At 45.0% G+C, this 27,879-nt stretch overlaps 16 non-coding genes across 16 annotated transcripts; 8 read left to right on the forward strand and 8 right to left on the reverse strand.

Moving 5' to 3' along the window:
• The first annotated feature begins 849 nt into the window (after positions 1 to 849).
• Positions 850 to 921, forward strand: TRNAG-UCC (transfer RNA glycine (anticodon UCC)). The gene has a single exon. It is a non-coding gene; the product is annotated as a tRNA-Gly (tRNA).
• A 1,962-nt stretch (positions 922 to 2,883) lies between these two features.
• On the forward strand, positions 2,884 to 2,955 carry TRNAG-UCC (transfer RNA glycine (anticodon UCC)). Its single transcript has one exon. It is a non-coding gene; the product is annotated as a tRNA-Gly (tRNA).
• A 269-nt stretch (positions 2,956 to 3,224) lies between these two features.
• Positions 3,225 to 3,296, forward strand: TRNAG-CCC (transfer RNA glycine (anticodon CCC)). Its single transcript has one exon. It is a non-coding gene; the product is annotated as a tRNA-Gly (tRNA).
• A 280-nt stretch (positions 3,297 to 3,576) lies between these two features.
• On the forward strand, positions 3,577 to 3,649 carry TRNAA-UGC (transfer RNA alanine (anticodon UGC)). Its single transcript has one exon. It is a non-coding gene; the product is annotated as a tRNA-Ala (tRNA).
• A 587-nt stretch (positions 3,650 to 4,236) lies between these two features.
• Positions 4,237 to 4,309, forward strand: TRNAA-CGC (transfer RNA alanine (anticodon CGC)). Its single transcript has one exon. It is a non-coding gene; the product is annotated as a tRNA-Ala (tRNA).
• A 619-nt stretch (positions 4,310 to 4,928) lies between these two features.
• Positions 4,929 to 5,002, reverse strand: TRNAN-GUU (transfer RNA asparagine (anticodon GUU)). Its single transcript has one exon. It is a non-coding gene; the product is annotated as a tRNA-Asn (tRNA).
• A 1,018-nt stretch (positions 5,003 to 6,020) lies between these two features.
• Positions 6,021 to 6,106, forward strand: TRNAY-GUA (transfer RNA tyrosine (anticodon GUA)). Its single transcript is given in 2 exon segments — positions 6,021 to 6,057; positions 6,071 to 6,106. It is a non-coding gene; the product is annotated as a tRNA-Tyr (tRNA).
• Positions 6,107 to 6,508: 402 nt separating this feature from the next.
• TRNAA-CGC (transfer RNA alanine (anticodon CGC)) lies at positions 6,509 to 6,581 on the forward strand. Its single transcript has one exon. It is a non-coding gene; the product is annotated as a tRNA-Ala (tRNA).
• Positions 6,582 to 8,112: 1,531 nt separating this feature from the next.
• On the forward strand, positions 8,113 to 8,185 carry TRNAA-UGC (transfer RNA alanine (anticodon UGC)). The gene has a single exon. It is a non-coding gene; the product is annotated as a tRNA-Ala (tRNA).
• Positions 8,186 to 9,656: 1,471 nt separating this feature from the next.
• Positions 9,657 to 9,729, reverse strand: TRNAA-CGC (transfer RNA alanine (anticodon CGC)). The gene has a single exon. It is a non-coding gene; the product is annotated as a tRNA-Ala (tRNA).
• A 397-nt stretch (positions 9,730 to 10,126) lies between these two features.
• On the reverse strand, positions 10,127 to 10,212 carry TRNAY-GUA (transfer RNA tyrosine (anticodon GUA)). The gene is given in 2 exon segments: positions 10,127 to 10,162; positions 10,176 to 10,212. It is a non-coding gene; the product is annotated as a tRNA-Tyr (tRNA).
• A 1,717-nt stretch (positions 10,213 to 11,929) lies between these two features.
• On the reverse strand, positions 11,930 to 12,002 carry TRNAA-CGC (transfer RNA alanine (anticodon CGC)). Its single transcript has one exon. It is a non-coding gene; the product is annotated as a tRNA-Ala (tRNA).
• A 399-nt stretch (positions 12,003 to 12,401) lies between these two features.
• On the reverse strand, positions 12,402 to 12,487 carry TRNAY-GUA (transfer RNA tyrosine (anticodon GUA)). Its single transcript is given in 2 exon segments — positions 12,402 to 12,437; positions 12,451 to 12,487. It is a non-coding gene; the product is annotated as a tRNA-Tyr (tRNA).
• Positions 12,488 to 20,961: 8,474 nt separating this feature from the next.
• Positions 20,962 to 21,034, reverse strand: TRNAA-UGC (transfer RNA alanine (anticodon UGC)). Its single transcript has one exon. It is a non-coding gene; the product is annotated as a tRNA-Ala (tRNA).
• A 1,537-nt stretch (positions 21,035 to 22,571) lies between these two features.
• Positions 22,572 to 22,644, reverse strand: TRNAA-CGC (transfer RNA alanine (anticodon CGC)). Its single transcript has one exon. It is a non-coding gene; the product is annotated as a tRNA-Ala (tRNA).
• A 400-nt stretch (positions 22,645 to 23,044) lies between these two features.
• On the reverse strand, positions 23,045 to 23,130 carry TRNAY-GUA (transfer RNA tyrosine (anticodon GUA)). Its single transcript is given in 2 exon segments — positions 23,045 to 23,080; positions 23,094 to 23,130. It is a non-coding gene; the product is annotated as a tRNA-Tyr (tRNA).
• Positions 23,131 to 27,879: the final 4,749 nt, after the last annotated feature.

A 27,879-nucleotide genomic window follows, 5' to 3' on the forward strand; every position in this document is an offset into this window, starting at 1 on the left:
TTCTCTGCTTCATTTCAACTGTCTAACCTTAACTATATGCCGCGTTACAGTTGTTGATAAAAGCTTAGTGGGGTTACTGCGCATTATAAGAAAAATGCCAGGGTGCTGTTTTTGTAACACCTTAGCACAGTTGATGAGCAAAAGCACACGTTTTCAGTGTGGGGGTAGGCATTGGTGGTATGGTGGCAAGAATAGTTGCCAATTGACCCAGGTTCGATTCCCGGCCAATGCAGGCGATATGGGTTGTTTTTATTTGCAACATGTTACTTTTTACTAAAAAGAATGAAAAAATATGGTGCTGAGGCAGAAAACGTAAAAAAACGTGTGCATGTTCAAGCGTTGGTGGTATAGTGGTGAGCATAGCTGCCTTCCAAGCAGTTGACCCGGGTTTGATTCCCGGCCAACGCATTTGGTGATGCTTTTATTCTGTTTAAGGCTCATGGTTTTCGTTTGTTCACACAATTTAGCAATACTGAAAATTAAAATAACAATAATGAAGAGAAAGTTTCTCTGCTTCATTTCAACTGTCTAACCTTAACTATATGCCGCGTTACAGTTGTTGATAAAAGCTTAGTAGGGTTACTGCGCATGATAAGAAAAATGCCAGGGTGCTGTTTTTGTAACACCTTAGCACAGTTGATGAGCAAAAGCACACATTTTCAGTGTGGGGGTAGGCATTGGTGGTATAGTGGCGAGAATAGTTGCTTCCCAAGCAATTGACCCTGGTTCGATTCCCGGCCAATGCAGGCGATATAGGTTTCTTTTTTTGCAACATTTTACTTTTTACTAAAAAGAATGAAAAAATATGGTGCTGAGGCAGAAAACGTAAAAAAACGTGTGCATGTTGAAGCGTTGGTGGTATAGTGGTGAGCATAGCTGCCTTCCAAGCAGTTGACCCGGGTTCGATTCCCGGCCAACGCATTTGGTGATGCTTTTATTCTGTTTAAGGCTCATGGTTTTCGTTTGTTCACACAATTTAGCAATACTGAAAATTAAAATAACAATAATGAAGAGAAAGTTTCTCTGCTTCATTTCAACTGTCTAACCTTAACTATATGCCGCGTTACAGTTGTTGATAAAAGCTTAGTGGGGTTACTGCGCATTATAAGAAAAATGCCAGGGTGCTGTTTTTGTAACACCTTAGCACAGTTGATGAGCAAAAGCACACGTTTTCAGTGTGGGGGTAGGCATTGGTGGTATGGTGGCAAGAATAGTTGCCAATTGACCCAGGTTCGATTCCCGGCCAATGCAGGCGATATGGGTTGTTTTTATTTGCAACATGTTACTTTTTACTAAAAAGAATGAAAAAATATGGTGCTGAGGCAGAAAACGTAAAAAAACGTGTGCATGTTCAAGCGTTGGTGGTATAGTGGTGAGCATAGCTGCCTTCCAAGCAGTTGACCCGGGTTTGATTCCCGGCCAACGCATTTGGTGATGCTTTTATTCTGTTTAAGGCTCATGGTTTTCGTTTGTTCACACAATTTAGCAATACTGAAAATTAAAATAACAATAATGAAGAGAAAGTTTCTCTGCTTCATTTCAACTGTCTAACCTTAACTATATGCCGCGTTACAGTTGTTGATAAAAGCTTAGTAGGGTTACTGCGCATTATAAGAAAAATGCCAGGGTGCTGTTTTTGTAACACCTTAGCACAGTTGATGAGCAAAAGCACACGTTTTCAGTGTGGGGGTAGGCATTGGTGGTATAGTGGCAAGAATAGTTGCCAATTGACCCGGGTTCGATTCCCGGCCAATGCAGGCGATATGGGTTGTGGGTTTTTTTGCAACATGTTACTTTTTACTAAAAAGAATGAAAAAATATGGTGCTGAGGCAGAAAACGTAAAAAAATGTGTGCGTGTTCAAGTGTTGGTGGTATAGTGGTGAGCATAGCTGCCTTCCAAGCAGTTGACCCGGGTTCGATTCCCGGCCAACGCATTTGGTGATGCTTTTATTCTGTTTAAGGCTCATGGTTTTCGTTTGTTCTTCACACAATTTAGCAATGCTGAAAATTAAAATAACAATAATGAAGAGAAAGTTTCTCTGCTTCATTTCAACTGTCTAACCTTAACTATATGCCGCGTTACAGTTGTTGATAAAAGCTTAGTAGGGTTACTGCACATTATAAGAAAAATGCCAGGGTGCTGTTTTTGTAACACCTTAGCACAGTTGATGAGCAAAAGCACACGTTTTCACTGTGGGGGTAGGCATTGGTGGTAAAGTGGCAAGAATAGTTGCCAATTGACCCGGGTTCGATTCCCGGCCAATGCAGGCGATATGGGTTGTTTTTTTTTGCAACATGTTACTTTTTTCTAAAAAGAATGAAAAAAATATGGTGCTGAGGCAGAAAACGTAAAAAAAGATAACCGTGTTCAAGCGTTGGTGGTATAGTGGTGAGCATAGCTGCCTTCCAAGCAGTTGACCCGGGTTCGATTCCTGGCCAATGCATTTGGTGATGCTTTTATTCTGTTTAAGGCTCATGGTTTTCGTTTGTTCTTCACACAATTTAGCAATGCTGAAAATTAAAATAACAATAATGAAGAGAAAGTTTCTCTGCTTCTATTCAACTGTCTAACCTTAACTATATGCCGCGTTACAGTTGTTGATAAATGCTTAGTAGGGTTACTGCGCATTATAAGAAAAATGCCAGGGTGCTGTTTTTGTAACACCTTAGCACAGTTGATGAGCAAAAGCACACGTTTTCAGTGTGGGGGTAGGCATTGGTGGTATAGTGGCAAGAATAGTTCCCAATTGACCCGGGTTCGATTCCCGGCCAATGCAGGCGATATGGGTTTCTTTTTTTGCAACATGTTACTTTTTACTAAAAAGAATGAAAAAATATGGTGCTGAGGCAGAAAACGTAAAAAAACGTGTGTGTGTATTCAAGCGTTGGTGGTATAGTGGTGAGCATAGCTGCCTTCCAAGCAGTTGACCCGGGTTCGATTCCCGGCCAACGCATTTGGCGATGCTTTTATTCTGTTTAAGGCTCATGGTTTTCGTTTGTTCTTCACACAATTTAGCAATACTGAAAATTAAAATAACAATAATGAAGAGAAAGTTTCTCTGCTTCATTTCAACTGTCTAACCTTAACTATATGCCGCGTTACAGTTGTTGATAAAAGCTTAGTAGGGTTACTGCGCATTATAAGAAAAATGCCAGGGTGCTGTTTTTGTAACACCTTAGCACAGTTGATGAGCAAAAGCACACGTTTACAGTGTGGGGGTAGGCATTGGTGGTATAGTGGCGAGAATAGTTGCTTCCCAAGCAATTGACCCGGGTTCGATTCCCGGCCAATACAGGCAATATGGGATTTTGCTACATTGCAACTACCCCTCGGTTCTTCGTAGATATGTAAAGGGTTTGCTTGGAAGAGGTGTGCATGTGTTTGTAAGCCACCCTTCACCTTTTAAACTCCTCCGATGATCTTCTACTATGGTAAAATGGAACTCACACTTTAAAAAAAAAAGCAAGCTATTCTTACATAAAAATTGCCATATAGCATTGCAGCTTCATACCTGACATGATGAGAAAATCACCGTGAACTGTGGCAAGAAACTAAAGGCAGACCTGTCATGCCAGGGGGATTAGCTCAAGTGGTAGAGCGCTCGCTTTGCATGCGAGAGGCAGCGGGATCGATGCCCGCATTCTCCAAAAGTTATTTTTCACATGGTACCAGTGATTGTCTTTTTACCTCATGCTCAAAACTCCAACAGCTAAAACTAGGAGGCTTTCGATCAAGGCTAAAACAAGCCTTCAATAGCTCAGCTGGTAGAGCGGAGGACTGTAGAAGAAAGTTAGCAATCCTTAGGTCGCTGGTTCAATTCCGGCTCGAAGGAGTTTTGCCCATTCTATCGGAAGGGTCATCTGCCTGGTAAACACAGTCCAGCTATGCTCGTTCCGTCCACCTACAAACAGCTCTTCTAGAAAGGTCTCCTCCGTTGTACCTGAGGAGATCAAAACGTAACCACAAATCAACAGAGAGTTTTTTTGTCTTCTCCGTAGATATGTAAAGGCTTTGCTTGGAAGAGGCGTGCATGTATTTGGAAGCCACCCTTCACCTTGTAAAGTCCTCCGATGATCTTCTACTATGGCAACATGGAACTCACACTTAAAAAAAAAAAAAAAAAAGCTATTCTTACAGGAGAAAAATACCATATAACAATACAGCTTCTCACCTGACATGATAAGAAAATCCCTATGAAGTGTGGCAAGAAACTAAAGGCACAGCTGTCATGCCAGGGGAATTAGCTCAAGTGGTAGAGCGCTCGCTTCGCATGTGAGAGGTAGCGGGATCGATTCCCGCATTCTCCAAAGCTGATTTTTTTCACATGGTAGCAGTGATTGCCTTTTCACCTCATGCTCAAAACTCCAACAGCTAAAACTAGGAGGCTTTCAACCAAGGACAAGACAAGCCTTCAATAGCTCAGCTGGTAGAGCCGAAGACTGTAGAAGTAAATTAGCAAATCCTTGGGTTGCTGGTTCAATTCCAGCTTGAAGGATGTTTGCAAATTCTATCGGAGGGCTCATCCTGCTAGTAATCACAGCCCAGCTATGCTCCATCTGTCCACCTACAAACAGCTCTTCTAGAAGGGTCTCCTCCATTGTACCTGAGCAGTTCAAAACATAAGCACAAAGCAACAGAGAGTTTTTTGGTGGGAGAGCAGCTCCGCCGAAAGCTAACGTGGAACCTTTTACACCCGTAGTATGCTACTCGAGCCAAAGAGACCATCGCCCCTGGATAAACACAGCCCAGCTAAGCTGCTTCCGTCCACATACAAAGAGCTCTTTTCCAAAGGTCTCCTCCATTCTAACTCGGGAGTTCAAAACGTAGGCAGCGAGCAACAGAGTTATTTGTCGGGAGAGCAATTGAAAGACGACGTGAAACCTTCTTCACTCGTACATAGGCTGCTACTTAAGCAAAAAAGACCATCGTCCCTGGGTGGGCTTGAACCACCAACCTTTCGGTTAACAGCCGAACGCGCTAACCAATTGCGCCACAGAGACGCAAACAGATCTTTCTACAGGAACTCTCAGCCAGGCAGGCCAGGCACAGGTTTCTCAGATCAACTTTTTAACATAATATGACAAAAAGAAATCAGCAAAAACAAGGAGACAATTGCTGATGCTCAGGAGGACTCAAGGCACCGACAATAAGCTCCTGCTGATAGATTCCATCACAAAGACCAAATACATTTTAGCCACTTTTGAAAAGTCAGTCAATAAATAGACCTTCTCAATGAACAGACCACCGACAGCAGAGTGGCGCAGCAGAAGCGTGCTGGGCCCATAACCCAGAGGTCGATGGATCGAAACCATCCTCTGCTAATTGATTCTTTTTATACAGGTCATCATTATATTTCACCAAAACTCTTTTGTCAACGGCAAACGCATTTCTGATCACAAATAAAACTATAGGCCCAAATTCCTGGTCATAACGTGCTAAAGGACCAGAAGGAATTCACCACGTCCCAGCATTTGCTATAATCCGAGTTTTTGAGCACCACAACCGAAAAGGTCAATGACTCTGCTTTAGACTGATATTGTGCTACATTGCAACTTTCGTCTCCAAACTTTTAAGGGGTTTTTTATTGCTTACCCCTCGGTTCTTCGTAGATATGTAAAGGGTTTGCTTGGAAGAGGTGTGCATGTATTTGTAAGCCACCCTTCACCTTTTAAACTCCTCCGATGATCTTCTACTATGGTAAAATGGAACTCACACTTTAAAAAAAAAAGCAAGCTATTCTTACATAAAAATTGCCATAGAGCATTGCAGCTTCATACCTGACATGATGAGAAAATCACCGTGAAGTGTGGCAAGACACTAAAGGCAGACCTGTCATGCCAGGGGGATTAGCTCATGTGGTAGAGTGCTCGCTTTGCATGCGAGAGGCAGCGAGATCGATGCCCGCATTCTCCAAAAGTTATTTTTCACATGGTAGCAGTGATTGTCTTTTTACCTCATGCTCAAAACTCCAACAGCTAAAACTAAAACTAGGAGGCTTTCGATCAAGGCCAAAACAAGCCTTCGATAGCTCAGCTGGTAGAGCGGAGGACTGTAGAAGAAAGTTAGCAATCCTTAGGTCGCTGGTTCAATTCCGGCTCGAAGGAGTTTTGCCCATTCTATCGGAAGGGTCATCTGCCTGGTAAACACAGTCCAGCTATGCTCGTTCCGTCCACCTACAAACAGCTCTTCTAGAAAGGTCTCCTCCGTTGTACCTGAGGAGATCAAAACGTAACCACAAATCAACAGAGAGTTTTTTTGTCTTCTCCGTAGATATGTAAAGGCTTTGCTTGGAAGAGGCGTGCATGTATTTGGAAGCCACCCTTCACCTTGTAAAGTCCTCCGATGATCTTCTACTATGGCAACATGGAACTCACACTTAAAAAAAAAAAAAAAAAAGCTATTCTTACAGGAGAAAAATACCATATAACAATACAGCTTCTCACCTGACATGATAAGAAAATCCCTATGAAGTGTGGCAAGAAACTAAAGGCACAGCTGTCATGCCAGGGGAATTAGCTCAAGTGGTAGAGCGCTCGCTTCGCATGTGAGAGGTAGCGGGATCGATTCCCGCATTCTCCAAAGCTGATTTTTTTCACATGGTAGCAGTGATTGCCTTTTCACCTCATGCTCAAAACTCCAACAGCTAAAACTAGGAGGCTTTCAACCAAGGACAAGACAAGCCTTCAATAGCTCAGCTGGTAGAGCCGAAGACTGTAGAAGTAAATTAGCAAATCCTTGGGTTGCTGGTTCAATTCCAGCTTGAAGGATGTTTGCAAATTCTATCGGAGGGCTCATCCTGCTAGTAATCACAGCCCAGCTATGCTCCATCTGTCCACCTACAAACAGCTCTTCTAGAAGGGTCTCCTCCATTGTACCTGAGCAGTTCAAAACATAAGCACAAAGCAACAGAGAGTTTTTTGGTGGGAGAGCAGCTCCGCCGAAAGCTAACGTGGAACCTTTTACACCCGTAGTATGCTACTCGAGCCAAAGAGACCATCGCCCCTGGATAAACACAGCCCAGCTAAGCTGCTTCCGTCCACATACAAAGAGCTCTTTTCCAAAGGTCTCCTCCATTCTAACTCGGGAGTTCAAAACGTAGGCAGCGAGCAACAGAGTTATTTGTCGGGAGAGCAATTGAAAGACGACGTGAAACCTTCTTCACTCGTACATAGGCTGCTACTTAAGCAAAAAAGACCATCGTCCCTGGGTGGGCTTGAACCACCAACCTTTCGGTTAACAGCCAAACACGCTAACCAATTGCGCCACAGAGACGCAAACAGATCTTTCTACAGGAACTCTCAGCCAGGCAGGCCAGGCACAGGTTTCTCAGATCAACTTTTTAACATAATATGACAAAAAGAAATCAGCAAAAACAAGGAGAAAATTGCTGATGCTCAGGAGGACTCAAGGCACCGACAATAAGCTCCTGCTGATAGATTCCATCACAAAGACCAAATACATTTTAGCCACTTTTGAAAAGTCAGTCAATAAATAGACCTTCTCAATTAACAGACCACCGACAGCAGAGTGGCGCAGCAGAAGCGTGCTGGGCCCATAACCCAGAGGTCGATGGATCGAAACCATCCTCTGCTAATTGATTCTTTTTATACAGGTCATCATTATATTTCACCAAAACTCTTTTGTCAACGGCAAACGCATTTCTGATCACAAATAAAACTATAGGCCCAAATCCCTGGTCATAACGTGCTAAAGGACCAGAAGGAATTCACCACGTCCCAGCATTTGCTATAATCCGAGTTTTTGAGCACCACAACCGAAAAGGTCAATGACTCTGCTTTAGACTGATATTGTGCTACATTGCAACTTTCGTCTCCAAACTTTTAAGGGGTTTTTTATTGCTTACCCCTCGGTTCTTCGTAGATATGTAAAGGGTTTGCTTGGAAGAGGTGTGCATGTATTTGTAAGCCACCCTTCACCTTTTAAACTCCTCCGATGATCTTCTACTATGGTAAAATGGAACTCACACTTTAAAAAAAAGCAAGCTATTCTTACATAAAAATTGCCATATAGCTTTGCAGCTTCATACCTGACATGATGAGAAAATCACCGTGAAGTGTGGCAAGAAACTAAAGGCAGACCTGTCATGCCAGGGGGGTTAGCTCAAGTGGTAGAGCGCTCGCTTTGCATGCGAGAGGCAGTGGGATCGATGCCCGCATTCTCCAAAGTTATTTTTCACATGGTAGCAGTGATTGTCTTTTTACCTCATGCTCAGAACTCCAACAGCTAAAAGTAGGAGGCTTTCGATCAAGGCCAAAACAAGCCTTTCATAGCTCAGCTGGTAGAGCGGAGGACTGTAGAAAAAAGTTAGCAATCCTTAGGTCACTGGTTCAATTACAGCTCGAAGGAGTTTTGCGCATTCTATCGGAAGGTTCATCTGGCTGGTAAACACAGCCCAGCTATGCTCAAGCAGTCTCAAGCAGAGTCATTGACCTTTTCGGTTGTGGTGCTCAAAAACTCGGATTATAGCAAATGCTGGGACGTGGTGAATTCCTTCTGGTCCTTTAGCACGTTATGACCAGGAATTTGGGCCTATAGTTTTATTTGTGATCAGAAATGCATTTGCCGTTGACAAAAGAGTTTTGGTGAAATATAATGATGACCTGTATAAAAAGAATCAATTAGCAGAGGATGGTTTCGATCCATTGACCTCTGGGTTATGGGCCCAGTATGCTTCCGCTGCGCCACTCTGCTGTCAGTGGTCTGTTCGTTGAAAAGGTCTATCTATCGACTGACTTTTCAAAAGTGGCTAAAATGTATTTGGTCTTTGTTATGGAATCCATCAGCATGAGCTTATTGTCGGCGCCTCGAGTCCTACTGAGCATCAGCAATTGTCTCCTTGTTTTTCCTGATTTCTTTTTGTCATATTATGTTAAAAAGTTGATCTGAGAAACCTGTGCCTGGCCTGCCTGGCTGAGAGTTCCTGTAGAAAGGTCTGTTTGCGTCTCTGTGGCGCAATTGGTTAGCGTGTTCGGTTGTTAACTGAAAGGTTGGTGGTTCAAGCCCACCCAGGGACGCAGGTCTTTTTTGCTTAAGTAGCAGCCTATGTACGAGTGAAGAAGGTTCCACGTCGTCTTTCAATTGCTCTCCCGACAAATAACTCTGTTGCTCGCTGCCTACGTTTTGAACTCCCGAGTTAGAATGGAGGAGACCTTTGGAAAAGAGCTCTTTGTATGTGGACGGAAGCAGCTTAGCTGGGCTCTGTTTATCCAGGGGCGATGGTCACTTTGGCTCGAGTAGCATACTAGGGGTGTAAAAGGTTCCATGTTATCTTTCGGCGGAGCTGCTCTCCAAACAAAAAACTCTCTGTTGCTTTGTGCTTACGTTTTGAACTCCTCAGGTACAACAGAGGAGACCCTTCTAGAAGAGCTGTTTGTAGGTGGACAGATGGAGCATAGCTGGGCTGTGTTTACTAGCAGGATGAGCCCTCCGATAGAATTCGCAAACATCCTTCGAGCTGGAATTGAACCAGCAACCCAAGGATTTGCTAATTTACTTCTACAGTCTTCAGCTCTACCAGCTGAGCTATTGAAGGCTTGTCTTGGCCTTGGTTGAAAGCCTCCTAGTTTTAGCTGTTGGAGTTTTGAGCATGAGGTGAAAAGGCAATCACTGCTACCATGTGAAAAAAATCAGCTTTGGAGAATGCGGGCATCGATCCCGCTGCCTCTCACATGCGAAGCGAGCGCTCTACCACTTGAGCTAATTCCCCTGGCGTGACAGTTGTGCCTTTAGTTTCTTGCCACACTTCATAGGGATTTTCTTATCATGTCAGGTGAGAAGCTGCATTGTTATATGGTATTTTTTTTCTGTAAGAATAGCTTTTTTTTTTTTTTAAGTGTGAGTTCCATGTTGCCATAGTAGAAGATCATCGGAGGACTTTACAAGGTGAAGGGTGGCTTCCAAATACATGCACGCCTCTTCCAAGCAAAGCCTTTACATATCTACGGAGAAGACAAAAAACTCTCTGTTGATTTGTGCTTACGTTTTGATCTCCTCAGGTACAACGGAGGAGACCTTTCTAGAAGAGCTGTTTGTAGGTGGACGGAACGAGCATAGCTGGGCTGTGTTTACCAGCCAGATGAACCTTCCGATAGAATGGGCAAAACTCCTTCGAGCCGGAATTGAACCAGCGACCTAAGGATTGCTAACTTTCTTCTACAGTCCTCCGCTCTACCAGCTGAGCTATCGAAGGCTTGTTTTGGCCTTGATCGAAAGCCTCCTAGTTTTAGTTTTAGCTGTTGGAGTTTTGAGCATGAGGTAAAAAGACAATCACTGCTACCATGTGAAAAATAACTTTTGGAGAATGCGGGCATCGATCTCGCTGCCTCTCGCATGCAAAGCGAGCACTCTACCACATGAGCTAATCCCCCTGGCATGACAGGTCTGCCTTTAGTGTCTTGCCACACTTCACGGTGATTTTCTCATCATGTCAGGTATGAAGCTGCAATGCTCTATGGCAATTTTTATGTAAGAATAGCTTGCTTTTTTTTTTAAAGTGTGAGTTCCATTTTACCATAGTAGAAGATCATCGGAGGAGTTTAAAAGGTGAAGGGTGGCTTACAAATACATGCACACCTCTTCCAAGCAAACCCTTTACATATCTACGAAGAACCGAGGGGTAAGCAATAAAAAACCCCTTAATAGTTTGGAGATGAAAGTTGCAATGTAGCACAATATCAGTCTCAAGCAGAGTCATTGACCTTTTCGGTTGTGGTGCTCAAAAACTCGGATTATAGCAAATGCTGGGACGTGGTGAATTCCTTCTGGTCCTTTAGCACGTTATGACCAGGGATTTGGGCCTATAGTTTTATTTGTGATCAGAAATGCGTTTGCCGTTGACAAAAGAGTTTTGGTGAAATATAATGATGACCTGTATAAAAAGAATCAATTAGCAGAGGATGGTTTTGATCCATCGACCTCTGGGTTATGGGCCCAGCACGCTTCCGCTGCGCCACTCTGCTACCGGTGGTCTGTCCCTTGAGAAGGTCTATTTATCGACTGACTTTTCAAAAGTGGCTAAAATGTATTTGGTCTTTGTAATGGAATCCATCAGCAGGAGCTTATTGTCGGCGCCTCGAGTCCTCCTGAGCATCAGCAATTTTTTTCTTTTTTTTTTTTGCTGATTTCTTTTTGTCATATTATGTTAAAAAGTTGATCTGAGAAACCTGTGCCTGGCCTGCCTGGCTGAGAGTTCCTGTAGAAAGATCTGTTTGCATCGCTGTGGCGCAATTGGTTAGGGCGTTTGGCTGTTAACCGAAAGGTTGGTGGTTCAAGCCCACCCAGGGACGATGGTCTTTTTTGCTTAAGTAGCAGCCTATGTACGAGTGAAGAAGGTTCCACGTCGTCTTTCAATTGCTCTCCCGACAAATAACTCTGTTGCTCGCTCCCTACGTTTTGAACTCCCGAGTTAGAATGGAGGAGACCTTTGAAAAAGAGCTCTTTGTATGTGGACGGAAGCAGCTTAGCTGGGCTGTGTTTATCCAGGGGCGATGGTCTCTTTGGCTCGAGTAGCATACTAGGGGTGTAAAAGGTTCCACATTAGCTTTCGGCGGAGCTGCTCTCCCAACAAAAAACTCTCTGTTGCTTTGTGCTTACGTTTTTAGCTGCTCAGGTACAACGGAGGAGACCCTTCTAGAAGAGCTGTTTGAAGGTGGACAGATGGAGAATAGCTTGGCTGAGTTTACTAGCAGGTTGAGCCCTCCGATAGAATTCACAAACATCCTTTGAGCTGGAAGTGAACCAGCAACCCAAGGATTTGCTAATTTACTTCTACAGTCTTTGGATCTACCAGCTGAGCTATTGAAGGCTTGTCTTGGCCTTGGTTGAAAGCCTCCTAGTTTTAGCTGTTGGAGTTTTGAGCATGAGGTGAAAAGGCAATCACTGCTACCATGTGAAAAAAAAATCAGCTTTGGAGAATGCGGGCATCGATCCCGCTACCTCTCACATGCGAAGCGAGCGCTCTACCACTTGAGCTAATTCCCCTGACGTGACAGTTGTGCCTTTAGTTTCTTGCCACACTTCATAGGGATTTTCTTATCATGTCAGGTGAGAAGCTGCATTGTTATATGGTATTTTTTTTCTGTAAGAATAGCTTTTTTTTTTTTTTTCTACGTGTGTGTTCCATGTTGCCATAGTAGAAGATCATCGGAGGACTTTACAAGGTGAAGGGTGGCTTCCAAATACATGCACACCTCTTCCAAGCAAAGCCTTTACATATCTACGGAGAAGACAAAAAACTCTCTGTTGATTTGTGCTTACGTTTTGATCTCCTCAGGTACAACGGAGGAGACCTTTCTAGAAGAGCTGTTTGTAGGTGGACGGAACGAGCATAGCTGGGCTGTGTTTACCAGCCAGATGAACCTTCCGATAGAATGCGCAAACTCCTTCGAGCCGGAATTGAACCAGCGACCTAAGGATTGCTAACTTTCTTCTACAGTCCTCCGCTCTACCAGCTGAGCTATCAAAGGCTTGTTTTGGCCTTGATCGAAAGCCTCCTAGTTTTAGCTGTTGGAGTTTTGAGCATGAGGTAAAAAGACTGTGACGCCCAGGAGACCGGGGTACCCAGCACCGGATCGGGGGTCTATTTCTTGAGGGGATGTCACGGGTGGCTCGACCCGGGCTGAGGTCTCAGGCGATGCACAGTGCAATGGGGGGTATTTACAGGGGATAAATAAAAGTTTATAAGAGTTTTTCGTGACGCCACCCAGAATAAATGTGGCTATTTATGGCCACCGCTGCCAGTAGCTGGCCGGGGATGATGATGTGGGGCAGCTGAGGTGGAAAGCCCTTTCCGGGTAGGGCTGTGGGTCCCAGGCAGGTGAGGTAAAAGTCAATGGTGGTTATAGATAATGGTATTGTGAGGAGACTTTAGGGGCGCAGACACTTACTTGATCAGCAATAGGTTTTTTCAGCTTCGATGGTCCCAATCCTGGATAGGTGGCTACTGCCCAAATGAGAGACTGAGGCACAGGCGACGTTTAACCGGTTTACTTCAACAAAAAACTGCATAACAACAAGTCCAGTCGCCGGAGTCTGTATAAGGAGGACTAAGTTACTCTGCCCTGCCAGGTCCTTGGCCTCCTTCTTTGCGCTGTCTGTGTGTGGCCCTGCTGCTGCTTGTGAACTGGCTGCCGGCCCAAACTGTCCCTCCTGGGTCCTAATTCAACAGGCAACTCGAGTCCTTTTCCCCTGCTTACCCCCTCTGGGAGTACCGCTGAACTCACTGGATGTTGCTGTGTCTGACCCTGGTGAAGCTTGAATCGCCTTCACTTCTCCTGGTTGCTGTATTGTGTGAAACTAATGCAGCCACGGATCCGGTGTCCATATTTGCGCCTTTTCAGGGGTAGAGATTAATGGCTACCCGGTTCCTAAAATGTTCCTCTTCTCTGTCTCCTCCTCAGACCAATGGCTTGGGCCTGGAAATTGTCAGTCTCTCCTAAGTACCTCAGAGCAATTTCTCTGTGACTGCTCCTTTGCGCGTCCCGGCTCCAACTGAAAAACTAAACTGTCAATTTTACCTCAGATCAGAATATCTCTAGGGGAGTCTCTTGAGCTCCCCCTTCTGGCCAGAGGTGGTAGTGCGGTGTATTCTCTAGTGCTTGTATTGAGTAACTAATGATGGTTTTATTGTGGCTAATACCCCTAGGGGTGCCACATTCCCCCTTAGTGAATAACAGTACTCCGGGACTGTGATACAATAAACAAATGATATAACAATTAATATTTACAGAGTCGTAAAAATAAAAAATTACAAAAACCACTCAAAGTGCAAAAATAGAGTTCTGTAAAAAGTCACTTCAAAACAGCATCCATTAATACAGTTCTATTCTTGAAGATATTGAAATAACTAACTATCCGCTAGAAAAGGCACTGCAATTAGTGTCTTGGAACTCGGTTCCATTTTTCCAACAGAGTCTAAAAGAAAGTCTAAAAGAAAGTCGAAAAAGATCAAAAAGCAAAAGCAGTCTTTCCGGAGTTTTAGTCTATCGCCTCCGGGCTGGTAACTATTTACAAGTAGTTTTACCACAACCAGTCCTGTGGCATGGTTCATAGTTAATAATAAAGAAAAGTTCAAGAATTTGTAAGTTGTTCATACAGGAAAGTCTCTGTAGGTACTGGGCTTAAACGTTGCAAACTAATAACTAATGACTAAACTAAATTTTTCTGAATTCTATTAAATGTACCACATAACATATACACAATTCCCATTTCGACTTATTCACATTTGATAATCTGCATATTTTGCTGGTAGTTGACCTTGAGTATTACGCTGGGACCTACGTAAGGTTAGTGTACTAGGCGTACTTAGCGTTATGGTATGAGTGGATGTGTACCTACCGGGTGCTTCTGGTTCTGCTAAGGATGATTCCACGTTTGTGGGGTTGGCAAGTCCACTGTGACCGGGATCACTATAACTAGGAATCTGTTCTTCCTGTCTTGGGACTTCTTGTGGTACAGGGTCAATTTCTGATTCTGTTTGTCTTGGGGCTTCTGGTTGTATGGACTCTGGTGTTAGTTCTGGTACTTGGTAAAAGGCCATCATTGGTACTACCACTGCACCATGGTACGTGGGCCAGGTTTTAGGAAAGTCTCCTAAGACTGTATGAATTTTTTCTTCCTCTTCCTTAACTGGTTGAACCTGTACGGGTTGGATTTCTTCAGGTTCCGATTGGATAACTTCTGGCTCTTTCAAGGTTTCAGGACATAGTTTCAGATTGTCTCTTGACACTAGTACTGATGTTAGCCCTCCGTTTTTGCTGATAAGGCACATTTTAGGATTGTTCACTCTTGCTGGTAAAACTGTGTACGGGATGGTTTCCCACTGATTATCCAGTTTATTGGTGCGACGATTTCTCTTTAGTACTTGGTCACCAGGTTTTAACGGGGTTGCTAGAGCATGCTGATTATAAGTTCGTTCTTGTCTTTCTCTAGCTTGCTGGAGACTTCTTTCCACACACTCTTGTACTTGGCGATACTGCTGTTGACGTAGGAATTGGAATCTTGCACTTCTGCATCTGGTTTCAGAATTCCCATTTCTAGATCAGTTGGTAGCTTACCGGGTCTTGCACGCATAAGGTAAGCTGGGGTGCAATTTGTAGAGCTTACTGGGAAATTGTTATATAGGTCTACCAAGTCGGGCAATTTCTCTGGCCATTGATTTCTTTCTGACTCCGGCAAGGTCTTCAATAAGTCAATTACAATATGGTTCATCTTTTCGCATAAGCCATTTGTTTGAGGATGATATGCTGTTGTCCGGATCTTCTTGCAACCATACATATTGCAGAACTCTCTGAAGATCTCTGATTCAAAGGCTGTACCTTGGTCTGCAAGTACTTGCTCAGGGTAACCATGGGGTCTGCAAACGTATGTTTGAAACGCCTTAGCTGCTGTTTTTGCTGTGAGATCTTTCACTGGTACCACCACTAAGAAGCGTGAGTAATGGTCCACGATAGTTAAGGCATAGACATAGCCAGACCGGCTTGGTGTCAACTTCACATGGTCTATGACGACAAGCTCAAGTGGTTGCTTGGTGACTATGGGCTGGAGTGGTGCTCTTTGGTTTCGTTGATCTTTCCTTCTGAGGTTGCAAGGGCCACAGTTTCTGCACCATTCTTCAATTGATCTTCTCATACCAACCCAGTAGAATCTTTCTCTCAAGAGTATTTCTAGTTTCTTCCATCCAAAATGACCAGCACCATTGTGGTAAGCTTCCAGGACCATCTTTACATCCCGTTTAGGCACTATTATTTGCCAGACTAATTCATGTGTCTTTGGATTAGTGTACCTTCTGCAGAGCTTCCCTTGATACAAGAACATTCTGCCTCTCTCTTTCCAGAGTTGATGCGTCTCTTCCGGGGCATTCTGGTTGGGAAATGCACCTTGTTCCGTCAGCAGTTCCTTTACCAACTTCACAGCCGGATTGCTGTCTTGCGTGTCAGCCCATCTGTGGTGTGCTAATGGGTTAAGAGTCGCTTGTTGTTGTTTCTGATAGGCACCTGACTGATACTGTCCTATCTTGGGACTATGGAAGTCCGGTAGTTCAATTTCTTCAAGCTCCTCCGGTTCCTCTTCCACATTTTCCAAGTGTGGCATCCGGGATAAGGCATCTGCATTTCCATTCTTGCGGCCTGCTCTATACTTAATCACAAAGTTGTAATTAGACAGCCGGGCTATCCATCGTTGTTCCAGCGCACCTAATTTTGCTGTATCCAGGTGGGTCAACGGGTTGTTATCAGTATAGATGGTGAATTCTGCAGCTGCCAGATAGTGTTTGAAACGCTCGGTTACAGCCCAGACTACTGCCAATAGTTCTAACTTGAAGGAGCTGTAATTTTCCGGATTTCTTTCAGTAGGCCGGAGCTTTCTGCTTGCAAAGGCGATGACTTTCTCCTTGCCTCCCTGCTTTTGTGACAGTACTGCTCCTAGTCCCACATTACTGGCATCTGTGTAGAGGATGAAGGGTTGATGGTAATTTGGGTATGCTAGAACCTCTTCTCCTGTCAGTGCCTTCTTTAGCTTCTCAAAGGACTCTTCCCTCTCGTTACTCCACTGGAAAGGAGGATTCCGGGCTGAGGGCTTCTTTGACTGCCCTACCAGGATGTCTTGTATGGGTGCTGCTAACTTTGTAAACCCTTTTATGAATCTGCGATAGTAGCCCACCAGTCCCAGGAATTGCCTCACCTCTTTCACGCTGGTGGGTCTTGGCCAATCCCTTATCACGGTTACTTTCTCGGGATCCGGTGCTACTCCTTCTGAACTTACAATGTGTCCCAGGTACGGTACCTTTGGCTTAAGAAGGTGACATTTTGATGGCTTGATCTTCATGCCATATTTGGACAAGGCTTCAAATACTTCTGCCAAGTCTTGTAGGTGTTTCTCATAAGTCTTGGAGTAGACTATTACATCATCTAGGTACAGGAGGACGGTTTCAAAGTTCTTGTGTCCTAGACAGCACTCCATCAGTCGCTGGAAGGTACCGGGTGCATTGCAGAGTCCGAACGGCATACAATTAAATTCACAGAGACCCATCGGTGTGGTGAATGCTGTTTTTTCCTTGTCTCTCTCCGCCACAGGGACCTGCCAATACCCACTTGTTAAGTCTAAGGTGGAAAAATAGTTAGCAGATCTTAATGCTGCTAATGATTCCTCTATTCTAGGTAGGGGGTACGCGTCTTTATGGGTAATGTGATTAATCTGCCAGTAGTCTATGCACATTCTCATGGTTCCGTCTTTCTTTTTAACCATCACTAGAGGGGCCGCCCAGGGGCTACAGCTGTCTCTTATTACCCCGGCTTGTTTCATATCCCTCAGCATATCTTTTGCACATTGGTAGTGAGCGGGCGGTATGGGTCTATAGCTCTCTTTTATTGGTGGGTGGTTACCGGTGGGTATTGTGTGTTCTACCCCTTTGATCTGCCCAAAATCTAGCGGGTGTTTACTGAAGACTTGTTCATATTCTCTCACTAGCTTGTACACCCCTTGTTTTTCATGGGTAGGTGTTAAATCTGTTCCTACGTACAACTGTTGAAACCAATCCTCCAATTGTCCATGTGAACCATTGTCATCCGCCTGGCATGACGGATCCAAGGGCTCAATGGCTGTCATGGCATTGTTGTCAACGGTATATAGTTTTGCCATAGTAGCATACCTCAGTAAAGGGACCTCTTCTTCTCCACAATTTAAAAGACGTCTTGGCACCCTTCCCCGGTGTACCTCGACTACTCCCCTGGCTGTCAGTATAGTGGGCCTACTACCAGTGTATACGGGTTCTACCAAAGCCTGATAATCTCGCCCTTTTATGCCTATTGCGGCTCTGCACCATACCAACATTCCGGTTTTAGGCGGAATTACAATAGGGGTTGGATCACTTACCCTCACACTGCCAATTTCTCCACCTGCAACTTCTACCTGTTGCTTTAACACCAAAGCTTTTATCTCTCTCTGTAGAATTCTTTGCTGGTCACATCTGGCAGTCTTGGCGAGTTGCTGTAAGACAGTAAGGACCTCGGAAAAACAATTTTCTATTACATTCATTCCTATCAATACAGTTGGTTCACGATCTCGCCGGTCAACAACAATAATACCTTGCTTCTGTAATTCTACCCTACCAATCTTGACAGTCATTTCCCTAAAACCTACTTGCGGTACTATCTCACCATTACTAGCCCATATACTCAATGCAACGTTAGATGGTCCTTTATCAATGTCTGTATCAGCCCAGTACCTCTTATAAAGGATATGCGGAATCGATGATATCTGGGAACCGGTGTCCAGCAGGGCGTTGAGGGGAATACCGTCCAGCACGATAGGGATAACGGGACGCCCTCCTACGTACTTGTCATGCCAGGGTGTTGGACCTTGAAAGTTCATTCCTGCGAAGCGGCCCGCCTTCCCAGGGGATCCTTGTTTAAAGCACATTCCCGGGCAAAGTGGCCTGGCTCCTTGCAACGACTGCAAATGGGCTGTCCATCCGGGTGGTAGTAGTCGCTGGGTCGTCCTCTCCACGCTGGGTACCTCCTGGGCCTCATCCATGGAACATCCTCTTTGCTGGTCGCCAACTCGATCTTGGGTGTAGTCTGGGATCCACGCAACTCCTGAATGATTTTAGCCATTGAAGCAACAGTGTCTGTCAGGGCAGCAAGCTTTTGATGGAGAGCCTCATTGGTGTTAGGCTCCAGAGATTTAGCAATAGCCCCTGACATGGCTGAGGTCACTGGCACTCCCTGCTGCTGAGGTGCCTCTGCAAAAGTTTGAGACAAATCCAGATCCCGGGGCGCCTCTGCCTGCTGGAGACGAATGGCACTTTCCTTTAATTGAGCAAATGTCAGTTTGGGATCCTTAAAGGCCAGCATGCTTAAATGCCCCCTGTGAGAAGGGGTTAAGAGTCCCTCAATAAATTGATCTTTCAATAACTTATCTGCTCCGGTGGTAAAACCAGGTTCTGCTAATGTAAGTGCTTTCAGCGCCTCCTGTAGATTTAAAGCAAAGTCTCTCACGCTCTCATTGGATTTCTGTTTACAATTAAAGAATCTTGTTTTAGCCTTACTGCCGGCAGTGATTTCAAAAGCTGCTTTCAATCCGGCTATTACATGTTTAACAGTGTCTTTTGCATCTACTGACCAGGCTGTGACTTCCCGCAGGGCACTGCCAGCTAATTGTCCCATAAGATGACCAACACGCTGAATCTCTGTCAGGGCAGGGTACATGTTGAAGTAGGCTTGCAGCTTCTCATTAAAGTTATCAAGAGTATTTGGCTTACCTTCATAGTGTGGTAGCCACGGGGCACCTGGAGTATAGGGCATCAGAAATGGCAAAATGGGCGCTGCTCCTTGCACCGCTGGGCTGCCAGACGCTCTATTCATATTTTGTCCTTCTGCTGTGGTCGCATCACCTGGTGCATCAGCATCTCCGTGGTGCGACATGTTGCGCCCCCTTAGTTAATCTGGACCCTTCCGGTCCTCTGCCCCCGTCGGGATGGCGCACAATAGTTCTGTGGTGCAGCAGGATTTGTTTTTTGTTTTTTTTTTAAGTCAGAGCTCAGCCTGTGGAGCAGTTCAAATAACACAGGCAGTTATAAGGTGATTACCTCAGAGGATGGCGGCCATTTTGTCCCCATGTCTTTCAATGGGAAAAAGTCAATTTCAATGGTTTTCAATGGGGAAAATACATTTTCTTTAATAAAGTCAATTTTTGATCTTTTTCACAGTTTTTGGCCATTTACTGGAAATCACGGCACACAATACCCAGTTTAGCTGGGCACGGTAAATCCTGTTCGTGACGCCAATTTGTGACGCCCAGGAGACCGGGGTACCCAGCACCGGATCGGGGGTCTATTTCTTGAGGGGATGTCACGGGTGGCTCGACCCGGGCTGTGGTCTCAGGCGATGCACAGTGCAATGGGGGGTATTTACAGGGGATAAATAAAAGTTTATAAGAGTTTTTCGTGACGCCACCCAGAATAAATGTGGCTATTTATGGCCACCGCTGCCAGTAGCTGGCCGGGGATGATGATGTGGGGCAGCTGAGGTGGAAAGCCCTTTCCGGGTAGGGCTGTGGGTCCCAGGCAGGTGAGGTAAAAGTCAATGGTGGTTATAGATAATGGTATTGTGAGGAGACTTTAGGGGCGCAGACACTTACTTGATCAGCAATAGATTTTTTCAGCTTCGATGGTCTTAATCCTGGATAGGTGGCTACTGCCCAAATGAGAGACTGAGGCACAGGCGACGTTTAACCGGTTTACTTCAACAAAAAACTGCATAACAACAAGTTCAGTCGCCGGAGTCTGTATAAGGAGGACTAAGTTACTCTGCCCTGCCGGGTCCTTGGCCTCCTTCTTTGCGCTGTCTGTGTGTGGCCCTGCTGCTGTTTGTGAACTGGCTGCCGGCCCAAACTGTCCCTCCTGGGTCCTAATTCAACAGGCAACTCGAGTCCTTTTCCCCTGCTTACCCCCTCTGGGAATACCGCTGAACTCACTGGATGTTGCTGTGTCTGACCCTGGTGAAGCTTGAATCGCCTTCACTTCTCCTGGTTGCTGTATTGTGTGAAACTAATGCAGCCACGGATCCGGTGTCCGTATTTGCGCCTTTTCAGGGGTAGAGATTAATGGCTACCCGGTTCCTAAAATGTTCCTCTTCTCTGTCTCCTCCTCCTCAGACCAATGGCTTGGGCCTGGAAATTGTCAGTCTCTCCTAAGTACCTCAGAGCAATTTCTCTGTGACTGCTCCTTTGAGCGTCCCGGCTCCAACTGAAAAACTAAACTGTCAATTTTACCTCAGATCAGAATATCTCTAGGGTAGTCTCTTGAGCTCCCCCTTCTGGCCAGAGGTGGTAGTGCGGTGTCTGCTCTACTGCTTGTGTTGAGTAACTAATGATGGTTTTATTGTGGCTAATACCCCTAGGGGTGCCACAAGACAATCACTGCTACCATGTGAAAAATAACTTTTGGAGAATGCGGGCATCGATCCCGCTGCCTCTCGCATGCAAAGCGAGCGCTCTACCACTTGAGCTAATCCCCCTGGCATGACAAGTCTGCCTTTAGTTTCTAGCCATACTTCACGGTGATTTTCTCATCATGTCAGGTATGAAGCTGCAATGCTATATGGCATTTTTTTATGTAAGAATAGCTTGCTTTTTTTTTTTAAAGTGTGAGTTCCATTTTACCATAGTAGAAGATCATCGGAGGAGTTTAAAAGGTGAAGGGTGGCTTCCAAACACATGCACACCTCTTCCAAGCAAACCCTTTACATATCTACGAAGAACCGAGGGGTAAGCAATAAAAAACCCCTTAATAGTTTGGAGACGAAAGTTGCAATGTAGCACAATATCAGTCTCAAGCAGAGTCATTGACCTTTTCGGTTGTGGTGCTCAAAAACTCGGATTATAGCAAATGCTGGGACGTGGTGAATTCCTTCTGGTCCTTTAGCACGTTATGACCAGGGATTTGGGCCTATAGTTTTATTTGTGATCAGAAATGCGTTTGCCGTTGACAAAAGAGTTTTGGTGAAATATAATGATGACCTGTATAAAAAGAATCAATTAGCAGAGGATGGTTTCGATCCATCGACCTCTGGGTTATGGGCCCAGCACGCTTCCGCTGCACCACTCTGCTGCCGGTGGTCTGTTCGTTGAGAAGGTCTATTTATCGACTGACTTTTCAAAAGTGGCTAAAATGTATTTGGTCTTTGTGATGGAATCCATCAGCAGGAGCTTATTGTCGGCGCCTCGAGTCCTCCTGAGCATCAGCAATTGTCTCTTTGTTTTTGCTGATTTCTTTTTGTCATATTATGTTAAAAAGTTGATCTGAGAAACCTGTGCCTGGCCTGTCTGGCTGAGAGTTCCTGTAGAAAGATCTGTTTGCATCGCTGTGGCGCAATTGGTTAGGGCGTTTGGCTGTTAACCAAAAGGTTGGTGGTTCAAGCCCACCCAGGGACGATGGTCTTTTTTGCTTAAGTAGCAGCCTATGTACGAGTGAAGAAGGTTCCACGTCGTCTTTCAATTGCTCTCCCGACAAATAACTCTGTTGCTCGCTCCCTACGTTTTGAACTCCTGAGTTAGAATGGAGGAGACCTTTGAAAAAGAGCTCTTTGTATGTGGACGGAAGCAGCTTAGCTGGGCTGTGTTTATCCAGGGGCGATGGTCTCTTTGGCTCGAGTAGCATACTAGGGGTGTAAAAGGTTCCACATTAGCTTTCGGCGGAGCTGCTCTCCCAACAAAAAACTCTCTGTTGCTTTGTGCTTACGTTTTTAGCTGCTCAGGTACAACGGAGGAGACCCTTCTAGAAGAGCTGTTTGAAGGTGGACAGATGGAGAATAGCTTGGCTGAGTTTACTAGCAGGTTGAGCCCTCCAATAGAATTCACAAACATCCTTTGAGCTGGAATTGAACCAGCAACCCAAGGATTTGCTAATTTACTTCTACAGTCTTTGGATCTACCAGCTGAGCTATTGAAGGCTTGTCTTGGCCTTGGTTGAAAGCCTCCTAGTTTTAGCTGTTGGAGTTTTGAGCATGAGGTGAAAAGGCAATCACTGCTACCATGTGAAAAAAAAATCAGCTTTGGAGAATGCGGGCATCGATCCCGCTACCTCTCACATGCGAAGCGAGCGCTCTACCACTTGAGCTAATTCCCCTGACGTGACAGTTGTGCCTTTAGTTTCTTGCCACACTTCATAGGGATTTTCTTATCATGTCAGGTGAGAAGCTGCATTGTTATATGGTATTTTTTTTCTGTAAGAATAGCTTTTTTTTTTTTTTTCTACGTGTGTGTTCCATGTTGCCATAGTAGAAGATCATCGGAGGACTTTACAAGGTGAAGGGTGGCTTCCAAATACATGCACACCTCTTCCAAGCAAAGCCTTTACATATCTACGGAGAAGACAAAAAACTCTCTGTTGATTTGTGCTTACGTTTTGATCTCCTCAGGTACAACGGAGGAGACCTTTCTAGAAGAGCTGTTTGTAGGTGGACGGAACGAGCATAGCTGGGCTGTGTTTACCAGCCAGATGAACCTTCCGATAGAATGCGCAAAACTCCTTCGAGCCGGAATTGAACCAGCGACCTAAGGATTGCTAACTTTCTTCTACAGTCCTCCGCTCTACCAGCTGAGCTATCAAAGGCTTGTTTTGGCCTTGATCGAAAGCCTCCTAGTTTTAGCTGTTGGAGTTTTGAGCATGAGGTAAAAAGACTGTGACGCCCAGGAGACCGGGGTACCCAGCACCGGATCGGGGGTCTATTTCTTGAGGGGATGTCACGGGTGGCTCGACCCGGGCTGAGGTCTCAGGCGATGCACAGTGCAATGGGGGGTATTTACAGGGGATAAATAAAAGTTTATGAGTTTTTCGTGACGCCACCCAGAATAAATGTGGCTATTTATGGCCACCGCTGCCAGTAGCTGGCCGGGGATGATGATGTGGGGCAGCTGAGGTGGAAAGCCCTTTCCGGGTAGGGCTGTGGGTCCCAGGCAGGTGAGGTAAAAGTCAATGGTGGTTATAGATAATGGTATTGTGAGGAGACTTTAGGGGCGCAGACACTTACTTGATCAGCAATAGGTTTTTTCAGCTTCGATGGTCCCAATCCTGGATAGGTGGCTACTGCCCAAATGAGAGACTGAGGCACAGGCGACGTTTAACCGGTTTACTTCAACAAAAAACTGCATAACAACAAGTCCAGTCGCCGGAGTCTGTATAAGGAGGACTAAGTTACTCTGCCCTGCCAGGTCCTTGGCCTCCTTCTTTGCGCTGTCTGTGAGTGGCCCTGCTGCTGTTTGTGAACTGGCTGCCGGCCCAAACTGTCCCTCCTGGGTCCTAATTCAACAGGCAACTCGAGTCCTTTTCCCCTGCTTACCCCCTCTGGGAGTACCGCTGAACTCACTGGATGTTGCTGTGTCTGACCCTGGTGAAGCTTGAATCGCCTTCACTTCTCCTGGTTGCTGTATTGTGTGAAACTAATGCAGCCACGGATCCGGTGTCCATATTTGCGCCTTTTCAGGGGTAGAGATTAATGGCTACCCGGTTCCTAAAATGTTCCTCTTCTCTGTCTCCTCCTCAGACCAATGGCTTGGGCCTGGAAATTGTCAGTCTCTCCTAAGTACCTCAGAGCAATTTCTCTGTGACTGCTCCTTTGCGCGTCCCGGCTCCAACTGAAAAACTAAACTGTCAATTTTACCTCAGATCAGAATATCTCTAGGGGAGTCTCTTGAGCTCCCCCTTCTGGCCAGAGGTGGTAGTGCGGTGTATTCTCTAGTGCTTGTATTGAGTAACTAATGATGGTTTTATTGTGGCTAATACCCCTAGGGGTGCCACATTCCCCCTTAGTGAATAACAGTACTCCGGGACTGTGATACAATAAACAAATGATATAACAATTAATATTTACAGAGTCGTAAAAATAAAAAATTACAAAAACCACTCAAAGTGCAAAAATAGAGTTCTGTAAAAAGTCACTTCAAAACAGCATCCATTAATACAGTTCTATTCTTGAAGATATTGAAATAACTAACTATCCGCTAGAAAAGGCACTGCAATTAGTGTCTTGGAACTCGGTTCCATTTTTCCAACAGAGTCTAAAAGAAAGTCTAAAAGAAAGTCGAAAAAGATCAAAAAGCAAAAGCAGTCTTTCCGGAGTTTTAGTCTATCGCCTCCGGGCTGGTAACTATTTACAAGTAGTTTTACCACAACCAGTCCTGTGGCATGGTTCATAGTTAATAATAAAGAAAAGTTCAAGAATTTGTAAGTTGTTCATACAGGAAAGTCTCTGTAGGTACTGGGCTTAAACGTTGCAAACTAATAACTAATGACTAAACTAAATTTTTCTGAATTCTATTAAATGTACCACATAACATATACACAATTCCCATTTCGACTTATTCACATTTGATAATCTGCATATTTTGCTGGTAGTTGACCTTGAGTATTACGCTGGGACCTACGTAAGGTTAGTGTACTAGGCGTACTTAGCGTTATGGTATGAGTGGATGTGTACCTACCGGGTGCTTCTGGTTCTGCTAAGGATGATTCCACGTTTGTGGGGTTGGCAAGTCCACTGTGACCGGGATCACTATAACTAGGAATCTGTTCTTCCTGTCTTGGGACTTCTTGTGGTACAGGGTCAATTTCTGATTCTGTTTGTCTTGGGGCTTCTGGTTGTATGGACTCTGGTGTTAGTTCTGGTACTTGGTAAAAGGCCATCATTGGTACTACCACTGCACCATGGTACGTGGGCCAGGTTTTAGGAAAGTCTCCTAAGACTGTATGAATTTTTTCTTCCTCTTCCTTAACTGGTTGAACCTGTACGGGTTGGATTTCTTCAGGTTCCGATTGGATAACTTCTGGCTCTTTCAAGGTTTCAGGACATAGTTTCAGATTGTCTCTTGACACTAGTACAGATGTTAGCCCTCCGTTTTTGCTGATAAGGCACATTTTAGGATTGTTCACTCTTGCTGGTAAAACTGTGTACGGGATGGTTTCCCACTGATTATCCAGTTTATTGGTGCGACGATTTCTCTTTAGTACTTGGTCACCAGGTTTTAACGGGGTTGCTAGAGCATGCTGATTATAAGTTCGTTCTTGTCTTTCTCTAGCTTGCTGGAGACTTCTTTCCACACACTCTTGTACTTGGCGATACTGCTGTTGACGTAGGAATTGGAATCTTGCACTTCTGCATCTGGTTTCAGAATTCCCATTCCTAGATCAATTGGTAGCTTACCGGGTCTTGCACGCATAAGGTAAGCTGGGGTGCAATTTGTAGAGCTTACTGGGAAATTGTTATATAGGTCTACCAAGTCGGGCAATTTCTCTGGCCATTGATTTCTTTCTGACTCCGGCAAGGTCTTCAATAAGTCAATTACAATATGGTTCATCTTTTCGCATAAGCCATTTGTTTGAGGATGATATGCTGTTGTCCGGATCTTCTTGCAACCATACATATTGCAGAACTCTCTGAAGATCTCTGATTCAAAGGCTGTACCTTGGTCTGCAAGTACTTGCTCAGGGTAACCATGGGGTCTGCAAACGTATGTTTGAAACGCCTTAGCTGCTGTTTTTGCTGTGAGATCTTTCACTGGTACCACCACTAAGAAGCGTGAGTAATGGTCCACGATAGTTAAGGCATAGACATAGCCAGACCGGCTTGGTGTCAACTTCACATGGTCTATGACGACAAGCTCAAGTGGTTGCTTGGTGACTATGGGCTGGAGTGGTGCTCTTTGGTTTCGTTGATCTTTCCTTCTGAGGTTGCAAGGGCCACAGTTTCTGCACCATTCTTCAATTGATCTTCTCATACCAACCCAGTAGAATCTTTCTCTCAAGAGTATTTCTAGTTTCTTCCATCCAAAATGACCAGCACCATTGTGGTAAGCTTCCAGGACCATCTTTACATCCCGTTTAGGCACTATTATTTGCCAGACTAATTCATGTGTCTTTGGATTAGTGTACCTTCTGCAGAGCTTCCCTTGATACAAGAACATTCTGCCTCTCTCTTTCCAGAGTTGATGCGTCTCTTCCGGGGCATTCTGGTTGGGAAATGCACCTTGTTCCGTCAGCAGTTCCTTTACCAACTTCACAGCCGGATTGCTGTCTTGCGTGTCAGCCCATCTGTGGTGTGCTAATGGGTTAAGAGTCGCTTGTTGTTGTTTCTGATAGGCACCTGACTGATACTGTCCTATCTTGGGACTATGGAAGTCCGGTAGTTCAATTTCTTCAAGCTCCTCCGGTTCCTCTTCCACATTTTCCAAGTGTGGCATCCGGGATAAGGCATCTGCATTTCCATTCTTGCGGCCTGCTCTATACTTAATCACAAAGTTGTAATTAGACAGCCGGGCTATCCATCGTTGTTCCAGCGCACCTAATTTTGCTGTATCCAGGTGGGTCAACGGGTTGTTATCAGTATAGATGGTGAATTCTGCAGCTGCCAGATAGTGTTTGAAACGCTCGGTTACAGCCCAGACTACTGCCAATAGTTCTAACTTGAAGGAGCTGTAATTTTCCGGATTTCTTTCAGTAGGCCGGAGCTTTCTGCTTGCAAAGGCGATGACTTTCTCCTTGCCTCCCTGCTTTTGTGACAGTACTGCTCCTAGTCCCACATTACTGGCATCTGTGTAGAGGATGAAGGGTTGATGGTAATTTGGGTATGCTAGAACCTCTTCTCCTGTCAGTGCCTTCTTTAGCTTCTCAAAGGACTCTTCCCTCTCGTTACTCCACTGGAAAGGAGGATTCCGGGCTGAGGGCTTCTTTGACTGCCCTACCAGGATGTCTTGTATGGGTGCTGCTAACTTTGTAAACCCTTTTATGAATCTGCGATAGTAGCCCACCAGTCCCAGGAATTGCCTCACCTCTTTCACGCTGGTGGGTCTTGGCCAATCCCTTATCACGGTTACTTTCTCGGGATCCGGTGCTACTCCTTCTGAACTTACAATGTGTCCCAGGTACGGTACCTTTGGCTTAAGAAGGTGACATTTTGATGGCTTGATCTTCATGCCATATTTGGACAAGGCTTCAAATACTTCTGCCAAGTCTTGTAGGTGTTGCTCATAAGTCTTGGAGTAGACTATTACATCATCTAGGTACAGGAGGACGGTTTCAAAGTTCTTGTGTCCTAGACAGCACTCCATCAGTCGCTGGAAGGTACCGGGTGCATTGCAGAGTCCGAACGGCATACAATTAAATTCACAGAGACCCATCGGTGTGGTGAATGCTGTTTTTTCCTTGTCTCTCTCCGCCACAGGGACCTGCCAATACCCACTTGTTAAGTCTAAGGTGGAAAAATAGTTAGCAGATCTTAATGCTGCTAATGATTCCTCTATTCTAGGTAGGGGGTACGCGTCTTTATGGGTAATGTGATTAATCTGCCAGTAGTCTATGCACATTCTC

The sequence above is a fragment of the Anomaloglossus baeobatrachus genome, chromosome 3 (assembly GCF_048569485.1).
Source record: "Anomaloglossus baeobatrachus isolate aAnoBae1 chromosome 3, aAnoBae1.hap1, whole genome shotgun sequence".
Classification (NCBI taxonomy): domain Eukaryota; kingdom Metazoa; phylum Chordata; class Amphibia; order Anura; family Aromobatidae; genus Anomaloglossus; species Anomaloglossus baeobatrachus.